General features: G+C 42.4%; 1 protein-coding gene across 25 annotated transcripts in view; it reads right to left on the reverse strand.

Moving 5' to 3' along the window:
- ADGRL3 (adhesion G protein-coupled receptor L3) overlaps positions 1-27251 on the reverse strand; it is a 498089-nt gene that overhangs the window by 392082 nt on the left and 78756 nt on the right. For all 25 annotated transcript variants that reach the window (XR_010439890.1, XM_064711138.1, XM_064711142.1 and 22 more), the window contains exon 2: positions 9296-9362. The gene's annotated coding sequence lies outside the window, so the exon portion shown is untranslated. The remainder of the gene's footprint in view (positions 1-9295; positions 9363-27251) is intronic.

Consider the following 27251-nt stretch of genomic DNA (forward strand, 5'->3'; position numbering starts at 1 on the left):
TTTGCAGGATCCATACAATAAGGACATGCAAAAGTCATTCTCAACAGGTTTAGACCCACTTACTCAGTGTGCTCCTGTATAAAATGGTAGATGTCATGGAAAGCAACCCATGACATTTAAGCCAACCACAAGTTATACATAAGCAGCTGTGCACTTTTACAAAAAGCATTGCGTTGCTGCAGTTCAAAGGTTAAACTTCCTGCTTATGCTATGTTATTTGTTGGGGTTTTTTTAGTAGCAGAAATTGCTCTTAAAACTGTAGATATGTGGTCCTAGAATAAAGAGAAAGAGAGGAAAGGAGGCACCTGCAGACTGTACTTAATGATGTCAGAACACCACAGCAGAGGGGAAAAGCACTTCCACCAGCTGGACACGTGCAGGATGAAGCACCAGCAATGAGTAATATCTGAGGATGAGGTATCAGAGTGAGTCATCTCATCAATCACACAGGGACCGATCCTGCGTGACTTGGACCTGGTCACACCTCTCATCATGGCCCCCACATGATCTGGGGGCCAAATCAGGCTCACTTCAAGAAACACAACTCCACTTATTTCAGTGGGAAGTCACACACACAAAGGGTGTGGGTACTCCTTCCATGGCCTCAGCAGACCTTATATTTTTGACTTGTTCACTAAATCAGTCACATGTACCATTCACAGAGATACAAGAGGAGAGCTCTCAAGGTTTTTCCCATATGCAATTCACTCAAATGCCTAAAAAGCACTTAACTGGTAGGTATTTAAATTAAAACATTACACCAAAAATAAGCTTCCATGCTGAGATTCCAGCAAGTGCCACAAATCCCAAGGACACTACCTTCCTAAGAATGTAATTTAAAAAAAAAAAAAAGGTAAAACCAAAGAGAAAACCAGGCCCAGTAGCCTCAAGCTTTTCTCCTGTACTCCCTTGGTGCAGCAGTACTGATCAAAACCTGAGAGGAGAGGAGAGGATGCCCTTACCCATCCGAAAACAGGGAGGCTGCCCATGTACACACTTGGCCAGTAGCAGAGACTCAAGCATGCATCCACGTGAGTTAACTCCCAAGCCTTGTGCCTTGGGCAAAGCTGGATATTATTCCATCTGGTTGAAGATCTTTCTTGCCCAAGTCTGCTTCATGCTTCTGCTGTCTAAATGAAGCCTCTCTCCACTGAGAAACATTCCTTCTTGCCTCTTCAGCATGACTTAGGCTGAGGCTCTGCACTCATAGCCCTAATCTCCAGAGAGCTGGGATGAGATTTTCAAAAGCACTTAGTGTTGACCTACCTCTGCTCCAAATCAGTCTGATCATATTAGGTTAACTACATTTAAGTTTGGCCATGTATATTTTGTAATAATAAACTTACCCCAAAGAAATGCTGCTGCTTTAATACAAGATTACAAGACCTGCAACTACATTTATGCATCTCAATAAGGAATCTGATTTTTCAGTTTCAGATCTGTGGAATTATTTTGGAGCACGTTGAATATTTATTGCTGGCAGAACAGAGGTCAATGCAATTATGTCCCCTCTAAATTGAGTGCTAAAGAAGTACTGCACTGGAGACCTTAAGGCTCAAAACTCCAAAACTAATGCTTAAAATTTATAAAGATCTCAAACCAGCCAGAATGCACTTTTTTTTTTTAGCATACATGAGTGGCTCTAAACAATGAAGATCTAAATACTAATACAGGACTTTATCTTTCACCTCCTCCTTATTTTTTTCTTTTTTTCCCCAAAGAAGTGCCAAGCAGTGAGTGTTTCTAAATGGTACAAGAAGTGACTGTCAGCTGTCACCAGCTTTTTTCCAACACACAAACACTGGAGAGCCATTTCTCAACTTAGTCCATATGGCACCTTCAGAAAGACCAGAGTAATAGCTGAGGAGTTTTGGCCATGAAGCTCATACAGTGTAGGACTAAATGTACTCTTACAGATGAGATGGTTTTGGGGTTTTTTTAATTAGTATGTTGAACTATCTTCTGCTGCATTTTCTCTTTTGATATATATATTTTTTAACCGAATCCATAATTGGTCTATCTAAATGATTGACAGCAAAGGTGAAGGAACAGTCTGTTAGTCTTGACTGCTAGAGTAATGAATAGAGAAACTGACATGTTAAATTTCTTCACCTCCAACTGGAATTATAAATTATAGACTTCTTTTACATTATCATAATACCAAGTTCATCTTAAAAATAGAATGATTCCTTGGGGGTGTATTTATAGTGAAAAAATACATATCTAATGCGGTACTTAGCATATCGTCATATTTTAATAAAATTGGATTGATTGTTCCAATTTTGTTCTTATTTTTGGAAATTAAAAAGCAGAATCAGATCAACTTACATTTTTTTACAAGATCCATCGTTTTGCTCCTGCAGGACATTCTAAAATTTTCAAAAGCTCTCTTTAATTTAACATATCCTTCTGCTCTCCCTACAGCTACTTGGCACATTGCATCTCCCTAGTTTGGCCAAGGGCCACTTTATCTGAGTCTGTACAAACTTTGCAGGGAGTGGAACCGAGATCTGAAGAAGTCTGTGGAAATAAAGCTTCTACCCCATAAAACCCCCTTAATTCAGCCTTCATCCCTAAGCAAACAACTTCTGCGAAACAAATCATTGTGTCCAAATGAATCAGTTTGTGTGAAAGCAAACACAGCCCATCAATAAAAGCAAAGCAATAAACGACAGGGAAATGTCTCCTAGCCAGACACAGCACATGCGGACTCTCCAGTGTATTTTGCAGGAGAGGGAGGGGAGACAGCTCTTTAAACTTCTGTCTAAATTAGACTCAAGTTCAAATCATGCTGGTACAAAATCTCAATGCCCAGCTCCTAATGCTTTGGCTGCCTGTGGAATGCAGAGAAGACAAAGATGATCTGCAGGGTGGGATGGCAATAGGAGGGGGTTTCTGGGGAGGGGGTAGATGCAGTCACTCAGGCCCCAAGTCCTGTCCTCCACCCCACAGGAGGCCCAGGCAATAAAACTCTCAATCTGCCCCAGATTCTTGACAGCATCTATGGTAGAGCTCAAGTCACACCACAGCAGGGGCAGAGGGAGACACCTTGGACACAGTTCTTTCTGTTCACCTGAGTTTTCCACCCTTTAATGTATACAGCCCTGCTGGTAATGCTGCTTCCTACTGACATTTCTTCCTTCCACAGGAAAAAATCAGCCTCAAGTCATCTGCATGATGAATTCCCCTTCAGCTCTCATAAGTGCTGCCTGCCATCAATTATATTGGTGTGCCTTGAACTTATAAAATATTTTCAATTTGCAGAACAGTTTTGACATGGGGAGAGAGGAAGGGACAGTGAAGAACAATATGCTTCAAATAAAATTTGGCACCATTCAGGATTTCTTTCACCTCAGCAAAAAAATCCTCTAAGACACAAATATATGTATCTTATTAAGTTAGCAGGATATCTTCCCCTAATAGTGCAATTAGCTTTCACAGGAGATAGGCCCATGTACTGTCTTGAGAATAGACTCTCAGGCACATATACCCATGTAATATCAGGCACACTTCTCTCAAATTAAGGGAAGCATTTGTCATTTCCAGTGCTGACACTGAAAAAGCAGTGTCTTAAATGCTGTATTAGCACAGACTCCCAAGGGACCTCCTGAGCAGTGCCTTTCAAGGAGAACAGCCCAGCACTGACTCCTGTAATTCCCTTTTCCCTGCCTGAAGGAGAAGCACTGCTGGGGAGCATCCTTTGCACAGGAGGAGGCAGCAAGGCCCACAACACTGCAATGAGCTTGTTAACAAGTCACAGCTAAGACATCTGAAAGAATGTGACACTTTACCTCCTGCAACCACATCAGGAGCCTCTGCAGCAGTCCTATCCCATCCTGAACTCCCACAGACATCCAGAGCTCATTCCCTCCCTCTGTTGCTGAGCTCAGTACAATGTGCACAGACATACCCTGTGCATCACCTACCACCCTGCACATCAGGTAAAAACAACTTTGTTGTACTTCAATTATTGCAGGCTTGGTAAATTGTAGTCCTTAACCACCATTAGTCTGTTCCCCATCATTTAACATGACTATCTGCCCTCTCCAAACAGATTTAACTGACTATTGTATTAATATGCTGTATTCAGCAAGTGGGGAAGAAAAGGCACTATTCTGGTAACCATTCCATGTTTGCCACCAGCTACATGATACCCAGTATCACCCATGGGTAAGTGCAGACACTCTTCAGTTGCAAAGAAGCCACTAGAGAAAAACTGCAATGAAACCACAGCCACCCTATGGACTAAAAAAAAAAAAAAAAAAAAAAAAGCTGGCTAATACTGCCACACCATATCCAAGCACGCAGTGCAATGTTCTGTTGCACACTACCAAACACTACCAATTAGTATGAAGCTGTTTTGGTGATATCAGCACAGGCTCAAAATGCCTGATCCCTCCCACTCCACAAACACTACACAGTGATGAAATCTGCTCTAATAGCTGGGTGGCAGCAGTTATGTTTGCCATTGGCCGTTTCTGTAACCCAAAGAGAAGCTGCATTTCCAGAGCACGATTTGCATTGCAGATGGGCAAAATCACCTTCTGAGGGTGTTCATGTTTGTCAACCAACCAGGACAAGGCTCTTCATGCAGTTATCCTGGCAGAGATGCATCCTCACCCAGCTGGAAGCCATCGGGGATTCCCCTGGGCTAGGCTCCAGGTGGGGGACAGGAGGACAGCAGTAACAGCACTCAGAGCTGCCTTCCAGCTTCTCTTCAGCCTACACTGTTTAATATCTGGAACATCTAATAATTATTATTAATTGCACTTAACAGCAAACTGTAAAATAAATGTGAGGAATGCACAAACAAACTCTGGCACACCTGCAGCTCAGCCCCTGCTCTTCACGTGGTTCCAGCTCTACCATGCAAAGTTTGAAGCATCTGTTACAGATATACTACAACCAACCTTTGCAAAATCCATCAACCTGCAAGCCTTGGTAACAAAACCAGCCCAAGAGATGTAAGCAGCAATCTGAAAAGATACTCCCCAGGAATTAGATTTTGTAAACAAACATTTCAGCTAATTGCTTTCTTGTTCTCAGTGCAATGAAGGCCCCATTTAGCCAAAGCATTTGTCTACAGAGCTTAGTTTCTTCCATCTAATGAACGTTGATCTTGTCTTAGCTTCGGCTGGTATATCATCTGAGTCAACATGAAATGCTAATGGAGAGAGATGCTTAATATCATTTCAAGTGTTTAAGTTACAACTGCAGCTATTAAGGCAAATCCATTTTACCTGTTCTTCCTCAGGCTCCCCAATGAGACAGATTTAGAAGTTTCCATGGGGAGAAGTGATTCATAGCAGCTACACAGATGAGAGAAAAAGCCTTTCACCATTAATTATAGCCAGCGTTCTCCAAACCCAAGCTGGTCATTTCGCCGGCACAACACATAATTAGCAAGGCTCATTTTATTTCGTTGCCTTCACAAATTAGTTCACTTTTGAAAAAGCAAGGTGGCTGCCTCCAGCAGCAGGGATAACCACGCCAACCAGACAGAAAAATAAGGCTTTGTCATCCACTTGTAGCCCATGGCAGAAAAATCCAACGGGTCCTCTGGTTTTCACTCCCCTTACTGGCTCAATGCAGGAATCAGTGTTGCTCCCTGTGGCATCCCAAACAGGAGACTTTGAGGTGCACCCATTTAAGACTATCACGGCCAGTCAGGTGAATGTAGTTCTTTGGGCAGTGAGAGAACCTTCCTCTATTTCAGCTTTCCAACTGCTCACTCAAAGTGCAGGACCTGCAATAGCCAGAGCAGTGAGGAGGAGAAGGATGCTTCCTGCTCCTCACCTGAAGAGGAACTGCACTGGGTCCATCCCCAGTGGCATCTTCACAGAGTATGCTCTAGAGACAGTAATAGAAGTAATAGACAGTAATAGAAGCAGGGGATGATGATGTGTGAGAGATGCTGGACTCACCAACACAGAGAACGTTCTCAGGCACCACCTGCATTTTAAAGCAGGACTTTTTCCTTCTTTGCTCAGGCTGCCCCCAATCTCTTTGAGGAGCAACTTCTCCACAGCAGAGGCTTCTGGAGGATGCACCTGCCAAGATCCCAGTTTTGAACTAGGCACCCAAAATAATGGCTGGAGCCCCGCTAGACAGAGCATGCTGCTGGAGGCTATTGTTGAAAATACTACAGTTATCCTCATGCAGATTTTAAAAGGCCACTATTTATGCATGTAAATTCTGAAGGGCATTAGCAGCATCACTGACACACGATGACAGCCAGCCCAGCTTTGGGAAGGGAATAAGCAGCAGCAACTGCCTGAATAATTGATGTGCTTTTACTCTGCCCCATGGCCCAGTTATTACATTGCTCACTCTCTTCAACTGCCTGTGGTTTCTAAATTAATTAGAAATCTTAATGTCATGGCCAGCCAGTTAAAAAAAAAAAAGACACAGAACAAAAGAAGAGAGCACTTCTCATGCCCTTGAGCCTTGGGATTTCTTTCTTGGTCTGGCCATGCAGGAAGCAAAGGCACAGTCTCAATTTCTGCAGCTTTGGACCCTACTCACTGATGCTAACAGCAGCACACCATTAAATCCACTCCATCTGCAAAAAGCCCCCACTGCACAGGGGTGAACATCCCCTTCAAGGTCCCTGCCTGTGTGAGATGGGGCAAAGCCTTTCCTAGGGGCTGACTCATGCACAGAGCAGCTCCTGTGTCCTCTGCAATGAAATACATCTGATACATCCCTAGCCCAGCCATAACAACCAAGTGCCGTGCACCACCAAATAAAAAGATACCACTGCAGTCTGGAGGAATAAAAGAGCTCATGGCTGTTCTGCTCACATAGCTGACAAATCTAAATGACTCTGGGGGATCCTGTTCACAGGATGATTTTGTGTGACTACCTGACCTCACAACAGAGACGAACAAATACAACAATGCGAGTGGCCATTTTTTTGCTGCATATATACCCTTACCTACTTACAATATTGCCTATGTGAAACTTTAAAACAACACCTATAGCTTTCTAGAAACCTAGTGGGAATAATTCCCATGTTTGAGCCACATTCCAATAGCGTGGGTAGCTGTGTTTCAAGGCCTTGGAAAGCATGTAGCCATGATGAATGTTGGCATGTTTTTAATCTCTTATTTGCAAAATAGAAATACTGCTTTTTCCAAAAATCTCTTTACAACTGTCCCAAAAGCATAAATAAACATAAATGACTGAATTTGTATAGATAATTTTAAATTGCATGGATAACTTAGACTAATATTTCACTCTCTTATAAAAGAGGAGTGAAGCACCAGTGAGACTCAACAGTATGGCACAGCAGTCTTCCTCTTTGGCAAAACATTGTGGCATACTGTAATCTGCACTGCTTTTCCATTATTCCCTTTAGAAAATTCAGTATTTTAAAAAAATATGATTTTTCAACCTTTCTTTTTGACCTAGATAAACAGACTTATACTCAGAGCATTGAACTGTCTGACTCCCAGTACAGTTATCCTACATCTCCTATAAATGTCAAGCATCCAAACAGGACAATACCACAGGAGAGAAATGAGCTGGTGATGGTGACAGAAAGCATTACAGAGGTTTAAATGACACTAAAAATCCAAATGGAAGTATCCAACAAAATGAATCACATTTGTTCGCATGTGGGAGATAGTTCTAAGCAATTTGACCCCAAATACAGGACAATGTGGTTCTCCAAAAGTTTAATGCGTTTTGACTTAGCATTAATCTGCTCCAAGAGCTTCCTCTTCTGTCTGCTCTTTTTCCTCTGCTGTCATAATTTTGTACTAAATTAATGCATGCAGAGAGCATCACAAGAAAAACACACAAGGTTCCACGCAAGTTGCAAATTTAGGCCATTGAAGTATTTTTCAACATGCTTCTTGAGACTACTCTTCTATTTGTAGGGTGGAAAGATGGACTTTCAGAAAATGGTAATGCTGATACATGGAGAAAGCAGAATTGTTCCACCCTATGATTTGCCTGTGTTTCTCATCTTGGCTTCATACTGCCTCTAAAATGCACGTGCTAATTATCAGCAGTATGGCACTGCAGATGTAGTGAACACAAGATGTCACTCACATGCATTTCTCAAATCCAAGCAAAGAAATTAAGTGTCTTGTAAAAACATGTCATTTGTTCACACTGAAAGTTTCCTGACCCCAGCAACATCTGCTGTGTCCCTCTCTTCATATCCATGTTTTTAAGTCTCACTGGGCTTGCTTTGCTGTACTCAGTTTTACAGACCTTCACATTATATATTTATTTTGTTCTTCATACTTATATCTACTGATAGAATTTTTACTTTTAATTCATTATAATAATTACAATAAAAACTTACTGAAAGGCTCAGATCATGTAGATTCCTCAGCTCAACCCCAGTAAGAATCATGCCCAACACAGACTTGACGGCAGCAGAGGTGAGCTCCTCTTCTGGATGACCACACAGCTGAAGGAATGTACCAGCTGAACCAGGAGCACCACCCTTCAGCGTGGCCATGCCTGCCTTGCCCAAGCTTTCCTCCAAGGAGGAAAGAGTGCAAAACCACTCAGGGCGCTGTAGGAGTGCTCACCTCCCAGCCTTGGAAAGAAGGTAGAAGAAAATACAGGAGATGGCAGCAGTACGGAGCAGCACAGCTCTGCTCACTGCTTTTTGGAGCCTACTCTTTCAAGATGCAGCCCCTGGCAAAGTGTCTCATCAAAGTTTGATGAACAGCATTTTGTTTAACACCAGCAGCTGAGCCACAGCCCTGCCGAGCTGCGCTGCACCAACAAAATGTCACGACCCAGGAGGATGGAGAAACTGGATTGCAAGAGGCAGGCTTGCAGGCAGCAGAGGAGCTCTCAACCTCTGGAGCAGGGTGCAGCACCCCACAAGCCACTCTCGGGCACTGAAACACGAGGAGGCTGCTGTAACACTGATCCTCACTGAGCCTCCTCTGACACTCGCCCAGCAGGCTGCAAGGCTCCACCAGGCAGCCCTGCAAACACAGCCAAGTCTGCAGCCCTTTCCCATTGGCACATACATGCCTTGATATCTCTTTCCCTCCCTTTTACCCTTTCCACTTCTGTAGGTACTGAAAATATTCACAGTATGCTCTTCCCTACCATTTGCTTCAGCGTCTTCATGCTCTGCTGCTTTTGTTCCCCTGTTCCCTTTACGTAAAGGAATATTCTCATGAAACAACTGTGCCTGCATAACTGAAAATACACAAAACCCATATGCAGACACAGTGCTGGAGGCTCATGCAACGTGATCAGGTCTAAATATTTTAGCACAGCAAACAAATGAGGCTCAACAGTATGGTCCAGTAATTACCTTTTCTTGTTCTTCAGGTTTGAGAAATCCACACGTTATTTTTTGCAGAGTACTGTATTCAACATTTCTGGAAAAAAAGAGAAAGAAAACAATTAAAAAATGTTTATACTGGCCTCTGAGGACATATCAGGCACTCGTGAACTTTCTGCTATGCATTTACCAGAGGAGAGAGCAATGAACAACTGATTTTGGTCAACAGAACTGATTTTTGAAAAATAAGAATTTTTAATGTCTATGAAGCAGATTTCTGCATGGGAAAACAGTAGTAACACATACAAAACAATGGTCAGAGGAAAAACTGGTGGACAATATCACTGCCAATAATTAAAAAAACCTTAGAGATGTAAGTAGATATCCAACACACATGCAGGTATGTGAGTATCTCTTCCACAACAGGCTCCAAAGTGATCTGGAGAAACTATTGTTAAACTAGACAATTTCTCAGAGGTTTTTAGAGGTCACTGCACCAGAATAAAAACCATCTAGTTTGAAAAGAAGTTAAAATAAATTATGATTGCAAGGATGGTAATTCCTTTTCCTTGGCAGCTACAACTTAAAATTTTTCTGTCCCTTCACATCTTCAGTATTTTCTTCTAATTACAGTGTTAGATGCTAAATATAACATTAATTGACAAAACAATGAAATGGATGGATCCAGGTCAGCCTCCTGGAAGTGTTGGTTTTATTAGGATTAATTGCACATGAAAAATTGCTCCTCACAGTTGAGATTGCCACAAATGAAACTTCAGTGAGAATCAGTCTTGTCAGAGTCAAGATGGATGGCACAAGACCCCAGGACCTCATCCCAACCCAGTGAAACAATTAGAAAATATAGTCAAAAACCCATGTAAGGGAAACATTTGAAAGGAAAACAATGAGTCCTGCCTGAATTTTGCTTCCAACATCATCTACAAACCCAGCTCATTTTCTGCAACCTATAGGGGAGGACACAGCTCATATTTGAAAGGAGCGTATTGAAATGAAAAAACTTTAAAGGCTGATGAAAAAAGGACCCAGTGTTAAATTGGGGCCAGTTGTTCCAGCTACAGCAGTGAGTCCCCAAGCCCTTCCCAGCCCGGGCTCTATTACAGCTTTCACTCTGCTGCCATGGTTCCACACCCTGGACCACCCTACACCTTCAGAAATTTCAGACCACAACAAATGCTCCTGAGGCTCCAGTTTCACATCTGAGCCAATCCAGAATGGTCTTGCCTTAATTTTCAATGACAGAAAAAGAAAATTGCACCCAGCTCTAAGCACTCCTCAGCAGATCCTCCCCTGAGAGCACGAGAAGAACGAGGCCAAGGCATCAGTCCCTAACGCATAATTCATCTTATTTATGTACTGAAGGAGCAATTGCTTGCATTCAGCAACCTTGGAAGTCAGACAAGTAAATTAAAACTTAAAACAAGGCTTGAGACTCCAGTATGCATGCTGCTTTTTGAGTGATTTCTCTATAACAGGCAAGTATGGATGCTCTGGAAGAAAAAGAGACCTGTTCCAGCTTGACTGTCAGCAAAATTGCCTCTGTAAGCAATAAACAGGCTTTGGATCACCTAGGAAATTTACAGGCAAACTGGGGGTAAGGCCAGTTATTATTCCTCACCGTACAAATGAAAAAGTCTCTAGATGTAAAGACTATACCCATTTTTAGCCTTGGATTTTGACCAAATATATGCAGTTTCAGTAGTATAGAGCAGACCAGGCAACACCTCATAAGGACATCCATATACTTTATTTCCAGGAAAAATGCAATTTGTTTAGACTACTCTACTTGTGCTTTATAGCAAAACCTTTACCTGGTTCCAAGAGGCTTTTGGAGAATAATTCTCATTTGATGGCAGCAGTACAGAGCAGACAAATTTGCCTGGTTTGAAGAAGTTAATGTTTGTTACCCCATTGCCTTGCAATGGCTTTTAAAATAAAATTAAAACAAGATCTTTGTTTCATTTATGATGCCCCACATTTCACTTCTGCTTGAAGCATAAAGGACTAGAGATAGCACAACATACTGTGGTTTATGGCTTTTCTGTGTCATTTTAGGATTCAGCACATGCTCTTCTCCCAGCTCACCTTTATTTTATCATAATGTGAGTGCACTGACTGGTAAATTTTTCTTGCCTTCCCTTCCCAAATGCCAAATGTGTAACCTTGAGTTGGCCTCTGCCACATGCATATTTCGATGCAGATCTAAAATGCAGACTGGGGAATTCTTGTTCATATTAAAATAGGAAGGGAACCATACAGGGATTCCTGCAAGAGCAAAGATCTTGCAAAATACTTGTAAGAGAGTCAACGCTCACTGGCAGTGGCGCACTGCAGGAACTACAGGGATTTGGCATTAGCCCTAAAACAGAGAATAAACACACTAAAGAAAGAGGCATTGCTCTACCTCTGACTCCTACTAATACTCAGAGCAGTGGAGCTCCTGCCCTTTATGCAAGGGAACCTTGTTTTGATCCCCTTTACTGCTCTCCAGATCACTTGAGTAACCAGCTTGCCCTCAAAACCTACAGTGCTGCTCAGAAAGCATTGGCTGCTTCTTCCCCAGTTCTCCCCTGGTCACACTCTGCTTGGACAATTTGGGAAGTGGTCTCTCTCAGGCTGCTAAGGAGAGGGGAAATCACCTCCTTCCCTTGCTTCATCCCATATTACTCTGGAGCTCTACCTTCCAAGTTTACTGCTAAATGAATAATGGAGATACTTCAACTTAGCACATTTTTACTAACTTGATGCTGTTGTTGATGTGGCTAAAATATGTCTAAATCCTCTGCTATGGTGAATAACACATGCACCCAAAGAGGACAAGGGCACATTGCATCACAAGATGCCACATGAAGGGTAATTAAACTGCAAACTGGCATGCTGTTGCACCTCCATCCCAAACCAGAAGCTGCTAATAAGGAGAGCAATGATAAACACTTTATTTTGGCAACAGCAAAGGCCAGGAGGAGAATCCATCAAGATGGGATGACTCACTCTCAAGGATCTGTCTCCACTGCAAAAAGCCAAGCAGTCCAATTTCTGTGTAAGTGCTCACAACAGAGGGACCCACAAAAAAGAACATTAAGTTTTAGGCAACCAGTAGGAGGCTTCTGAAAAAGCCTTGTTTGCTAAAATGTACCAAGCACCTCGCTTCTGGCTGTACAGAACCAGAGGAGTGAGCACCCAGTGCCAGTGTCATGCTTTTGGGGATGAAAATCCACACGGAGCAGCACTGCCTTGCTCCCGGGCATCAGCATCTCTGCATCAGCCCAAGGAAACCCAATCAGCAGCTTTCACCCACGGTGATTTAATTAACAGGCACCCTACAGATTTCCCCAAATCCTCCACACTGACACCCTCCATTACCAAGCTCTTTTGATGAAAGTGATTAAAGCTAACAATTATAATTTCTTTTAGAGATGCCCCTAGAGGCTTTGGCGAGGCTCAGGCTTCATTGTTCACAGAACACAGCGCAAAGAAATCTCTCTCCTGAAGAGCTCATCCTCCACAAAGACAAGGCAATCAAGGAATAGCAGAAAGAAAGGCAAGGAGATAAAAAATTTTTGCTCAAGGTCAAAAAGCAGGCCCCTGACAGAGCTAGAACAAAACTCACCTCCTCTGGAGTACTCATAAGGCCATGCTGAGTCTCAAATACTACACTCATCAGCTAATGCTCTTTATTTATCAAGAGCAGGTGAAGTAGTTCAGTGTTACTTGCTGTTCTGGTTTTGATCATGCCTTTTTGAGGTGGCTCTCCAAGCAAAGCTAACCATGACAGTGAAAGGGTTACTTCCCCTTCACGTTCCAAAGAAATGCTTCCGATACTTTTTCATGCAGATTACTGACAAATCAATCCCCCTCAAATTTTTTATTCTTCCATCAATGCTCTCAACCAAGAGTGATTGCTCAAGCACCCTTCTCAACCTTGCACTTCCAATTTTTTTAAAGAACGGTCAATCTCAATATGCATAATTATAATTGCAAATGCATCGTTTCATCTTGCACTCTTCTGTTTTAATGGGATTATGTACCGTCAAATCTCTACAGTAACATTTAAAGTAAAAATGTCCTACGTCATTCATGTGTGGCTTAGATATTTAAAACATTAATATGCAACATGTGGTATTACAAAAGGTTAGATTTCTAACTACCTGGTTCAGTTATGACACCATAAATCTGATGTAATCTTCACTGATTACTAGAAAAATCTTTCCAATGCAGTATAACTGTAATTTGATAGAACTTCTTGACATACAATTAATCAGCAAGAGAGTGGTTCTGTTGTGCTTTGTACAGGGACAAAACAAAGCACAAGTGTGCAAAGTGAGTGAAGCTTTTAGTCTTTGCAAACAACTTCAGAGCATAAAATATTAAAAGCAATGCTAAACTAATCTCTGGCAAGAAGTGCAGGCAATTCACTACAACTCATATTACAAATGCCTTTGGTTTACCATTTAAAAAACATTAGAGTCTACCATTATGGTTGTGTATCATAGTGCTGTACATTAACCTCTGTAATTTTCCAACATGGTATATTGCAGGAACACAAATTAGGCTATCTGGCGAAAAAAAAAGCTTAAAAAGATGCAATATTTAAAGAGAGCAGACAGGAAAGCTCCTTGCTCCTTCCTGCCAAAGACAGCAGGAGAAAGTCCAGTCCTCTTTTCCTCAAAGCAAATGGTAAAATCCCATTAATTTCCCCTGGAACGGACAGATCCGCAGCATCTGGGAAAGGATTCAGTCTAAATACATCGCAGACATAACAGATGAATGATTTGGGGGAAAGGGGTCGCCTGCTCTCATTTTAACACTTCTGTGTAACAGGAACAGAGCAGGTCATTTCTGTAAGCTTGAAAATGCTTTGTGAGCTTTCAGTAGGATTTTCCCTTCAGCACTTTTTGCCTTCTGTCTCCATTTTCTTCTTGTTCATACACTTAACAGCTTTAAAATCTGTTGAGTGTACAAGATGCTCAAAGACTACACTTGATTTTTTACTGCTGTAGGACCCACATGGATGAAATATTGTTCTCTTTAGGATTAATAGGAAAACATTTACCTTTTATGTTTTTTGGAACAATTATGTCTTCTCCACTAAAGAAACAAACCGTAAGCTAAATTTTCGCTTCCACATAATATGGAAGTTTTTGTAGCAAGAAGTCTATTTCAGCTGCTTGAAAATAATAATAATAAACTGTTTCTCATGTTAGCAAATTATTCTAATTTCCATTATGAAATTCATCCACTCAGAAATACATCTAATAACTAAACCAGAAAGATTTCATTTGGTTTTGTTACCATTTTCAAAGACTCTTTTTTTTTCCCCTTGGTGGGATAAGAGACTTCTAAAAATATGAAAAAGAAGGAGGAGAACACAGCCCAACACCAAGACAGCAGCACTCACCCAGGGCATGTTGGAGTCCTGCTTCTTCTGTACAGGATGCAGAACCCATACTCAAACCTTGCTGCTTCCCCTACGAGGCCACCGACTTGCTGCTCTCACTCCTATAGAACTACTTGGCTCCTTTCCCTCACTCTCCCCTTCTAATGCATCTGAAGCTCCATCCAAACCCAAATGCTTCTGTTAAATATATTGAGTTTGAGGAGAGAAAGGTCAGCTTCATTTTGTCTCAGCTGGCTCCAGCTCCCAGGACCAATGGGTGCAGGGGTTAAGCGAGACTTTTTGAGCCTGTCTTTGAAGCAGAGAGAAGCCTTTATTTCAAGCTGGTATCCCAGAGATTTATATTTTTTTCCAATACATATACTGGTTCCAAGTGGTTTTTGAAGCAAGTAACCAGGCAGCTGTGTGAAACCCAGGACCCGGTATTGGAAGATCCAGAGAGCTCCCTGCAACAGCAAGGCATTTAATGAGAGAGGAGAGGGGGGCCTGGAGCCCTGCCAAATCTAATCCTGGTTATACGTGCCACAGCTGGATTTCTTCAAGTAGGGGCTATTACACTGGCACACTGCTGACCAAAATCTTCTGTTTCGTGTAAATTCTCTGCAAAGACCTTAGGAGATAAAACTGATTAATCCTAATTAAAATGAAAATCAAGGAAATGACACAGTCTGTTGAATCTACTTGATGAATCAAAAGCTTCCCTCATTTCTATGTTAATTGTCTTTTTACAAATGTGCAGCCCTCTCATACTCACAGAATAATGTTTTCATATTTTTCTTCACTTGGAACATCGCAGGACAGATGTTACAAAGCAACCAGAGAGCCCTTCTGCATTATCAGGCCCCTGCAGAAGTGCCTAGCTGGGTGCTGACTCCTTTTTCAGACTTCTCATAGCTTTAATTTAAAAAAAAAAAAAAAATTCCAACCTGCAGCAGTGCAGCAGCCCAGACACTGAAGGTAGAAAGGACCAGCACCAGGCAGGACACAGTGCCTTCCAGGATGCTGAAAGGTGTGCAGGATGCCCCATTAGCACTGAGCAGGGAATGTACCATAAGTTAATTTCAACCAACACAAACACACAAAATCCCTGCTCTCCATTTGCATGAGTCTGATAACACTTCCACGAAATGTCGCCACTGGAGTTTTTTATCAAAAGCCTGCTTGCACATAACACCGTATCACAGAGAGGACATTTGGGAAAGCAATCAACCTGCAACGACATTCTTGAAGTGCAGAAATGCAGAACAGACCCATTCAAGGACAGTTCAACTTAGGATGGGAGTGATTTAAAGAGGAATGAACCGCACACTGTTAACAGCAGCCAATTAGGAGGTGGAATGCATAAAAAGGTCTCTATAGCCATGTATGCGACACATTAAAGAGATCCACATTTCCTTCGTATTCAGTCAAAATCCCATCTTGCTTAAACTTGTAGTGGGGCAAAACTAACCTAAGTAGTAAAGGCACACTGGACAAAACCCAGAATCAGCTGCATTACTTGCTTAGACACCATTTATTGTGGTTACACTTTATTATACAGTAGTAAAAAATTACAAGGCAACATCCTGTGTTATTTCCCGCTGGGATAAATGATACAGATGTACTATTAAACCTCAAAACCAGCACCAGTCTGCCAGGCTACATTCCATTTGTGTCTTTATAATGTGTCAATAGGTTGACATTTAAGCCTTCTGATGGTAAAGCGAATTATGTTACAGACATTTAAATATGCCATAAAATGCACTGCACAAACCTATAACTCTCCTAGTCTTTACCAAAACAACACACACAAATCAAAAATCTCACCAGACACCAGCATCTAAACTTAGGACATATTGGTTTCCTTTTTTTCCATGCTAAATTGATTTTTGTATTGCTGTCAGCCCCAGCTGACACTGGGAAGGCACTCATGAAGGTCTGCCACAATTTGCAGCCCAAGGGCATCCTAAACCGTGGAAATACATCAGAAAGGGATGGTCCTATAGAGATCTCACTGCAGGTCACACACTTCATGTCAACTAAGACATTATCTAAGCATGGTCAGTGGGGCTGAGGGTTTGAGGGACATCAAGTTCAGTAATTCTGATTTAAAATGAGTTCTCTCTCTGCTTAGCCACCACCAGCTCCTTTAAAAAAGCCAGCCTGGTGAGAAATCAAGACAAAACGCTCATAGACTGGCTATTCAATGTCCTGCTTGTGAGAACTGTCAAGATAAAAACACCAGCATATAATGGATATTTTAGGCCCATCATATTTGTGTATTAATACCATTCACCCAAGATTATTAACTTGAAATTAGGCCCTAAGATATGCAGGTGGCAAAACCAGACTGGGGAACAAAAAAATTCATCCTTGGGGCCAGATGGCCAAAATTTAAAAGCCCATCCATGGCCGAACTACACAGGCTGTCTGGGCTAGAAGCAGATTGGAGTAACTGGAAGTGGTGAATGGGGATGCATAAACAGCAAAACACTATGGGTTTGGTCTAAAACCAAAGAAGCCCCAAGGCTGTGGTTGAAGCTTTTTTTGCACACATCAAATTCCTCAGTAATATAAAAGATAAGTAGGCAAAAGCAAAAGAGGAGTTTGGAACTGTGCAGCCTGGAAAGGGAAGCTGGAAGGAGGGCTGCACGCTCCAGTTACTATCCCTCTAGCAACTGGCATGTGAGGATAAGGAAAAGCTGCAAACACACCAACTCCATAGTATTCTGCAGGGATCACATCTTGAAATTATTGTAATTGGAATAAGGGGTACTGATGCTTCAGGGACTTGCTTAAAAAAACACCCTTAAAATAAAATTATCATAGAAAACAAGTCTGGGGTATTTTGCCTCTGAGAACATTTAGAGCTTAATACATTAGAAATGCAGCTGCATCAGATACTGCACTAGGATTGTCCATGATCAAGCTGCAGGCAGGAAAATGCCAGGCTGAGACACTTCATTACAGGGCTTACCATCAAAATGAGATAGAAAGTGGCTGCTTCTCCACTCTGACAAGTTTCTAATTGCATCTAGAAATTACCTTCTACTTTAAACTTAATTTCGAAATTGTGTCTAATAGAGGCTGCTCAAGATGAGTTTGTCACACTTCTAAATAATTATTATTAATGTGACACTACCATCTTTCCCTAGAGTTTACACCACCTAAAGTGTCATTGAAAAAACGTCCTTATCATTAAACTTAGCACCAAATGTGACTAAAATGCAGAATTATCCTGACCTTTTTTAATTCCAAGTGGCTTAGTAGTCACAGTCCTCCTCCAAAAGGAGGCCCACCACCTTTTCTGTTTTGGTGACGTTAGTGAGCTTCTAGGACAGAAGAACACCTTCCCACATCAGAGCACAGTGAACACACAGGTCCAGGCTTAGATGACATTCATAACCAAGACTAAAAAATATTAACAGGCTGCATTGCCTCAAGACAACACAGTCCAATCTAAAAGTCCCAATATGACCAGATTTTCAAGAGCACCTTCTACAAGCTCATTCTATGAGATTTGCATCCTGTCAGGGAAAACACCACCAGAGAAGATTGCCAATTTTGCATCATTGACAAAGCATGAGCCTTGGAAATTCTGCATCATCAGGACCCGAAGCCACCAGAAAAGCAGAGGGTCCCTATGCAGACACCCTCATGAAATCAACTATCCAACAATCTGCTACACAAATACAGTGAGAAACCTTCCGGCTCATGATGAAGATCTTAAAAAGGAAGGAAATAAAGGCTCCTGCTCCTTCTAAAGCAGAAAATAATTTCCCAAAAAGAAGGGCTCCAAGGAAACTACACAGTCACACCTTGGAAAAGTTTTCTTTTGATTTTCTACAGGGCAACCCATCCCACAAGTTTTACAGACCCATAAATGCAGCTAATTTGGACGTTAAAGAATCTCTGTAAATGTAACATAAATAAATAAAAAGTAGCATGAAGAAATCCATGAGAGGAAAAACGTTAATCAGTGTCTCCTCACACAGGTATTACACAATATTAGGGTTCAATCACCTTTACCCTGCAAGATATATATAAGACATGCAAGATATATAAAGACTAGCATATAAAGACATCTCTGGCTACAGTTTCTTTGGAACTGACTTCAACCATCTTTGTTTTATTACCTCAGATAGCATGATGTCATCAGAAGCCTTTTAATGTCTTTTAAGACCTTCACCAGTTTTCTTAAATTATTAGGTGTGAATATGTGCATGTGTGTGGCATTTCTTTATTCCTGCAACCATGTGATAAACTGCAGTGCCACAAGATAAATTGCATTCAGTTTACAAATCTGACCTCCTCACTTGAACTCTGCCTGCTAATCCATTTCAGCTGGGACTATTTCTAATATGCCATACTTCCGAACAGCTTTCAAACAGCTGTAGGGGCTTTTTTTTTTGTTGTTTTTAACGTGTGTTTCAAAATGGATTTCACATTAGAAGTGTTTTCTTCTTTGCACCAGAAAGTGGAACAGATTACAAGCAGACGGACCCTGGCTCCTGACAGCTCCAGGATCGAGTGTCAGACACATCCCAAGCCAAAGGGGAACAAGAGCTGCTGTAAGTGTACAGGAAACTTTTGTGGCATGGGGTGCTCCTGCCTTTAATGGTGTACCTCCAACAATATCTGCCACACACCTGCAATCCCAATAAAATCCTCAGGAGTTATCCTCCTGCATCACCCTGCAACAGCTTCAATGAAGGTTTAGACACTCAAGCCTGGCTTTCATATGTGTCATGCAGGTGAAACATCTCCCTATCATACAGGGCCCTCAATTAAACCAGGTGCTGTGCCACTACTTGCTCAACTCCAGGCAAGCAATAGGGTAATGCTCCATTTCCACAAAAACTTCTGGAATTCAGAACAAATGCCTCAAGTTATGTGCCGTTATGCAGAAAGGGTAATTAATAAGCAAACCAATTTTGGGTTTCCCTTTGGAATAGATGAATGTGTTTTAATTGTTGTTAGTTTTCCAGCAGCAGCACAGAAGCATCTCTCCCTAACAGACATTTTTCTCTGTATGTTTGAGAAGTTCACTGCTTTTCAACAGCTTAAATTATTTAAGTTTTTTTTAACTTTCTAAACGTCCTTTCTTGGCTCCACACTAATTTTTTTTTAAAAGGTAAATGATACAGTCTTGTTCGCAGTTAGCCAGCATAAACAAATAATCTCTCAAATCCTCTCCCACAATTTTTCACAGAAAGGACAAGAATAAGTTTTTTAATAACTTGCTTAAATACCCGTGACAGAAGAGTCCCCCTGCTGCCAGGCTGCCACTGGCGTGTGCCATGCCTGACCAAACAGCGAGACCGCTGCTTCCCTGGCCTCTCCTTGGATCTCAGACAACATGGATGCTCGGGTAGCACCTCTCATTTCAGCTGAGGGGTGCATTTCACTAAGCAAAGCAACCAACTGCACAGTTTAACTATGAGCTGAACTCTACATGTGCTTTGAAATACCAGGACCCACCAGCTCATGCTGCCACACCATCCCTAATTCAGGGTGTAAACCTCAGCATTACTCCTGCATGAGGAAAACAAGCCAGCCACCTTCTCACCTCTCAGCCTCAAACAACTGAAGTCCTAGCAGCCTCCATCAAACTTGTGTGGATGAAAATTAAGGATGTGGTTAAGGGCCCTTGCCAGACTGGGGTCTTGCTGTATTTTTTCCAAAGAAGTTTGATGGCATCAGATGTATAAACATGACTGGCTTAAGCAATTAGACCTGCATTTGCTATAAACTCCGCAATCAAATATTAATTTCATTTTGCAATGTCATCAGTAGTCTGACATGAGCAAAAGCAAATTAAAAATGCAGGAAAGTATTCCAGGTAATCATATGCTTTTTTAAGGAGCTAAATTACTTATTTAAATTACAGAGACACACTGAATGGGACGGCTGTGAAAAAAACCTATTGCAGGAACTGGCAGAGACACTGGTTTCAAGTAAATCAAAACTTCTGTGTGATGATACTTGATAACAAAAGCACCAATTAACAGGGTGGGGTTTTTTTACCCATTCCAAGCCCACATCATAGATATTCTACTTCTAGAAAACTGCACTCAGTTGAAGCCAATAGTAAAAACTTGACTACCTTCTAGGCATATTGGTTTTGGCTGATATCTTTTCCACAAGCCACATAAATTATTAACCCTTTTTCAAACTGAAAATAAATAAATAAATAAAGACATTAAGAAAAAGTGCACTTAAAAAGTGCACTTTCCTTGGGTGAGCCTTTAAGGGCATTCTGCACATGGAGGTCTCAAAGGAGAGCACAGTTTCATTCACAATTGGCTTGTGTTTAGATACATGAAAGGAACAATCAGGTCTTAATATGATGAGCTAAGCACTGCTCAGGATTTCCTTAATATGGAAGAGATGATCTTACTAATGGTTTGACCTGAAATGAAGAAGGCAGACCTCTAGTAATCAGAACAAAGAAGTGCTTTAAATTTCCCTTTTATTTTTTTGCATTAACCATTACAGAGGTCATTTGGTCAAAAAGCCTCAGCAGCTGAACACCACAGAGAAATGCATCTTCTGAATCTGCTCTCTGCTGAACCTCATTCCTGCTGGTGCTTCTTCATTGATATGGACAAGTATAAACAGAGAGACAGTACCCAAAGCATTTCACCAGAGCAAGAACATTGGTTGAAAAAGCATCAAGTGAATGACAACAGGAAACTAGAATTGTTTAAACAGCATGAAGAACAAAAAAAAAAGTGCTAGTCAGTTAGCAGAATATTTAGAGACAGCATGCTTTCATCCAGTATTAGATTCACCAGTAAAAACCCTGAGCAGAAAAATTAAAACACATTTGGTTAAGTTAGGATTGAGAACCACTCTCTTGATTGACTGGAAGTGCTGGTGAGACACTAATGACCTAAAAGGAAAGAAGGATGGACAAACCCATGGCAGGTGCCAGATGTCAGCGGCTGCTTCACACCAGATTGCTGGAGGGGACCATGAAAGCTGAGGGGAGAACCACCCTGAAAGGCAGCCTGTACGTACATGCGACCAGCATCACAACTCGTGCTCAACATCCTCAAATTTATTTGCTAGTTTATTAGCTCAGACATATTCACACCTATTCCTACATCTGAAACAAGTGACTCCACTAAAGCACATCACATTAGGGTGATAAAAATGATAGCAACTGGTCTGAACCGGGCTACCAGCAACCTCTGATGGCTGATGTACATTTTTCATGTTCATTCTGAACTGTTCTAAGAGGTCCCAGTGCCCACAGTGCTAAGCAAACCCTGAGGAGTAGATGGTCCTTCAAGGTAAATTCAAGCAGCTGCTTGCAGAAGCCCATCTCAAACCCTTGCTTAGCGCCAGCAGCACCAAGGAGCTCTTTCTAAGTCCTGTCTCCACAGCTTCTGGACTGTATTTCAGTCATTCACACAGCACCGGCAGAGAGAACATAGCAAAAAAACTGGGCTTGCAGCATTGAACAGAATGTAGTATATAAAGGAAGCTGACAGGAAGGTGCATTTTTGCTGAGCAGTATCCGATAAATAAATTATAAAGGACTGTAACTGCTAACTATTAAGAGACAGATTTATATGATTGCTAAAGCTTTCATAGTTGAGGAAGGAATGTCTAATAAAACAGCATAGCTGTGATTTAGCACGGTGTTTAAATTCATCGTTACATATATTTTGTATTTCCGACTGGTCTTTGCTACCAAGTCGTATATTGGCTTTGCCTGATATACATATCCTTTTTTGCATATGTAATGAGCTTATCAGCTTCCAGGAGAAAAGGCAATTTTAGAGCTATCTTCTCCCAAGGTTCGCACTTAACTATGCCAGATGACTCATCCTCTGTACTAATAGACACAGCGAATCCAACAAGGTGAAAAATGTTAAAGGCTGAGATTCTGCATGGCACAGTAGGAGGATGAAGAGCACAAAGACATTAAACTGAGAGGGACTGTCTTACCCAGCAAGGCTTACTGGGAGTGGAGAGGAAAAAAAAACCCAACAAACTTCCTCATATATTTATATAATTTGCTAAGACCTTATAGGTCCTTGCATGTCAGGCCTTGATCATCCCAGATACATAGGCTGAGGTTCCCCAAATTGGTCCTAAAACCTTCAGTCACCTGGATAAAGTGGCCAAGACTCCCAATACAGCTTTGAACATCCACAGGGGTTTTAGGACATCTGGGGAGGAGCCACTGGGTGTTTCAGCACATCTGAGATTTGCAAGGCTGTGTTTTCAAGCCTAGTTTTGGGCAGCATTCCCCAGAATCCTGTCGCAGCTTCTCCCATTTCCAGGCTGGAAGGGACTTCTGGCTCAGCTGCTCTGGATTTCTGTGTAACACCAGCCAGAGGATTTCAGCTCAGTGCTCCAGCCACAGTGAGTGCAGTCACTGCTGGTCAGTCTGTGCCTCATTCCAGAAAGAGGGAATTTAGTGGTATCTCCTGTTGCAAAATTTGAAGGGTCAGGGGAGAGCTACATCTCACTGTGTTTGCACTCCTCGCTGTCATCATACACATTTTACCCTAGCCACAAAAGCAAAGGAATCTGCAGGATTTGGTGCTGCAGTTACACCACAGAACTACATATGAAGACATCTCAGTTGAATACTGCAACATCTCTTCCTCAATGAAATCTTTTCTCCATACTTTTCATAAATATTAAATAAACAAAACCATAAAACCACTACAAAAACTCTTTGTCCAGTTGCAATGTTTTAAAAATAATACCCAAACCATGTTTTTATTTGATTTAATTCATGCTGAAGCCCAAGTGAACATTTAGGCAGCATTTATCATCCTCAGAGCACTGTGCAAATTCAAGTTAATGCATGATTTGTGGTCCTGCTCAGCAGGCCTGCAGCCCTCTAATTCCTGAGTATCTACATCCTTCAGCCTGACTTGAGTCCTGCACCCTGGTGAGCCAGCAACCACCTGAGCACTGGCAAGCTGCAAGTGTTTCACATCAGCAGCAGCTCTGGACACAATGCAATAAAACCCTGCTGCTGTTCATCCCTGTTTCATAGCAGACCCCACCTTGGCGTCACATCTCAGCTAAGATTTAGTTAACATAGCTCATAAAATACTATTCTATCCACCTAAATAGCAAAGAAAAGGGGGGATAATGCCAAATAAATAAAACATTTTGTAGAGAAGATCTTCTGGAGCATTTCAGCAGGTTGTCTTTTTTTGCCCAAGTAACAGAGGACTTATCCTCAAAGATGCTTAAAAGTTAGCTTTCTTTCTTAATCACAGCACTTTGGAATAATCATAATTGTCTTGCACATTGCTGACTATACCAAGAGGAATACGGCAAGGGATATGAACCAGAAAGGAACTGTACATCTCACATCATCAGGAATTACTAAAATAGAGGCTATATTAAAGGTAGAGAATTTAGTATCACTGCAACACAGGAAACCGAGTTTCTGACATCTGCAAAATATTTGTCTTTCCTAAATTGTAGCATATAAACCTATGCCCAGGTGGGTTCCCAATCCAGGGGGTTAGGGAGGGGGATCACAAAATCAAGCCCTTGTTAGAAAGACAAGAACATAGAAAAGCAACTGCATTCCCTTGAACTGTGACAAACTGAAGGACACTCCTGCTTTTCTGAAAGCACTAATGCTGCTGGTATTTCCCATGGGACTTGAACTAGACTGGGTGGAAGGCAGGTGTTGTCTTATACATCAAGAGTTCTATTACCATTATAGCACAAGGATTCCATATCACCAGAGTTTTGTACCTCTTCGACGTTTCTCACAGGCAGCTCCTCTAAGCACTGACTGTTCCTGGTCCTTGCAGCAGCCATCTGACTCCAGTTCCCACCAATCCACTCTTTTATAACACTGTTCGTATTTGCTACAGGTGTGGCCTGTTAACATCAGGCCTGCTCCTAACGTTTGGTAATTGGTTCAGCTGCAACTCTTTAGGAGTTAAGATTACATTCTATACCACCTTCATTTACCCATCCTGTATCCCCCCACAGGCAGGCAAGGCACAGGCCCTGTTTCCAGGAAAAGGGTAAAATTAATCAAAGGGTTAGAGAAACCATTTGACAGTGTTGTGCTGCAATCAGAGCCATACTGCCCTGAAGTTGTCTCTGGGATATTTTTAACAGAATTTCCTGCAACAGCAGGAAGTCTGAAAGCGCTTCAAGGCTTCCAGGCCTTTGAAGGCAACCAAGAGGTTTGGCATTTTTGACAGCAGGCAGGAAACCTCCCAAATAATGCCCTGTGTTCATGAGAGTTGTCACAGTAGGATTTTGCATGCTTCCTGCAAGTACCAAGCCTCAGCAAGGGGTAGCAGCACAGCCAGCTTTCCAGGAACTCAGATATCAACAGGCACAAGGAACAATGCTGCTGGGTGCACCTGGTGCTCCTCCCAGCTAGCACAGTGGTTTCACCTTCATATTTTGTTGGGAACAGAAGGTGAAGGCGGGCAATTTGGCTGAACCCTCAAAAGGGAAAATATAATTGGTTTGCAGATATTACATAGCAATGATCCTTTTCCTCCTGTTTCCTCTCCTGACCTGCACCATACCTATGCATTCTCACCCACCAATGTTTCTCAGGACCCTCTGAAGTCAAGAGCAGCGGTCCTCACATAAAAGCCAAATCAGGATGGGGATCCGTATCTATCAGTCAGCACTTTTCCTGCTATCAAAACTAAAGAAAACCCAGAAACTATGCACACACAAGCAGTGAGGAAAAAAATGCCATCTCTCACCGCAACAAGAAATGGACATTTAACATTTTGCTTCACAAGGACACGTGGAGGCAGGACTCTACATTGATCATTTCCCCTGCAGAGCAACTTCCTAGGATGCTGCAGTGCCTTGAAAAGCAGCTGGCACAGGGCACAGAATAATGGAAGGTGAGGTGTCTGCAGCAGGTTCATACCCACAGCAGCAGGGATTGCTGGCCCCACTCTGGCACTTTCAACACAAGGATAACTAGGCTTCAGCTTATCATCTGTTCCCCTTGCCTAAGGCCAAAAATATGCTACACTGCTTGGTGAACCCAAGGGGGAGGCTTTTATAACTACATTATGCCTTAGCCTGGAAATGAGACAACACTGGGAACACATACTTAGGAGGGAGGACTGAGCAGACTTTCCAATTCCTTCACAACAAAAAAATCTCCATAAATACCAGTAAGGCATAAAAGAGAGAAAGCAGTGGGACCCCAAAACACAGGCTTGCTTCCAGAGTCCACACGAAGTTTTTATACCTTTTAGGTATTTCATTTCCCAGGGAGGAAGAACTGGCACAGGGAGGCAGCAGCACTGCATTCCTCTGCAGGGAAACTGGACTCACATAACTTCTCAACTCGACTGGGAGGCAGCCACAGAGCCCCAGCAAGCTGTGTGGAGCCAGCTTGCATCTGGAACCAAAGATGCCTCCCCTCCCCAGGAGAGTCACCATGGCAAGGTCAGCAGGCACTGCTCAGCCAGGCTTCCCTTCCTTCCTCCGCTGCGCATGGAAGTCAGCCAAAGGCAGCTTCAGGCCTTGGAGAAATCAAGAACCCCAAGTGCCAGTTAGTTTTTTTTCACAGGTAAATAAGAGCAAAGTGCCCAGAGGAGATGCTTGGCCACTGAAGTGTGTGGAGTCATGGCACGGGGCTGCTCTGTTTACTCCAGCCAGGGAGTCCCTGCAGAAGGTTGGATGCTATTTTTGAATCCTGCAGGCTGATGAACAAATTCCTGAGGCAAGGAGCCTCACAAGGGACTCCACTGCAGGAAAACGAACGCAGCTGTGCAAGGAAAAAGCATATTCAGCAGAATGTGGCAGGGCTGGGAGGCACTCAGAGCCCAGCAGGCAGAGCTGGCAGCACCCAGCGAGATGAGAGAGGCAAGCGCTCGGAGGCACAGGGCACTCAGCAGCACTTCAAAGAATCACAGCATCACGGAATATCCTGAGCAGGAAGGGACCCACAAGGATCATCCAAGTCCAACTCCTGGGCCTGCACAGGACTACTGAAGTGGAAACCTACCAACTTCTCTGCTGCAGTCCCTGGCAAAGGGAACTGATCTGTGACTCTGGCCTTCCTAAACTGGATGCTCCCATGCGAATGATGCTGGCTATTTCTCAGATGCCTTTTCTCCTTCCTCCTGAATGGCAGTCTGCACTGCCCCTTTCCACTCAATGCACACACTGCCAAGAGTTTTCCGTGAAAACCTGAATTGTCTTGAGGAAGAAGGTGCTCAAAGCATTTGTGCCTTCCCAGTCAGCAGCAACATCTTTCTCTCTTTTGGGCACCCCCCATCCAACAGGAGTGTATCTGAGAAGGTGAAGTAAGAGCTGAACTTCCAGAAAGATACAGGAAAGCTGAAGTGAGAACTGAAGATTTCCATTGCAAAAGTTTAGTGCACATAAACCCACAAGTGAAGTCAGGGGAGCTGGTGCTTCAAATAAACAGAGCACAACACACTCTATGAGGGCAGGTCTGACCCCAAATCTGAAGCCAGCAGGTAGAGTTCTCCAACCCTGACTTCCCCATCTGCAGAGTCACCCAAGCAAATACACAGATAGACAGACAGATATTTTGCAATAGTCAGGAGAAAATAAATTCATCACTGCTTCTGTAGCACAGCA

The sequence above is a fragment of the Zonotrichia leucophrys genome, chromosome 4 (assembly GCF_028769735.1).
Source record: "Zonotrichia leucophrys gambelii isolate GWCS_2022_RI chromosome 4, RI_Zleu_2.0, whole genome shotgun sequence".
In the NCBI taxonomy this organism is placed as follows: domain Eukaryota; kingdom Metazoa; phylum Chordata; class Aves; order Passeriformes; family Passerellidae; genus Zonotrichia; species Zonotrichia leucophrys.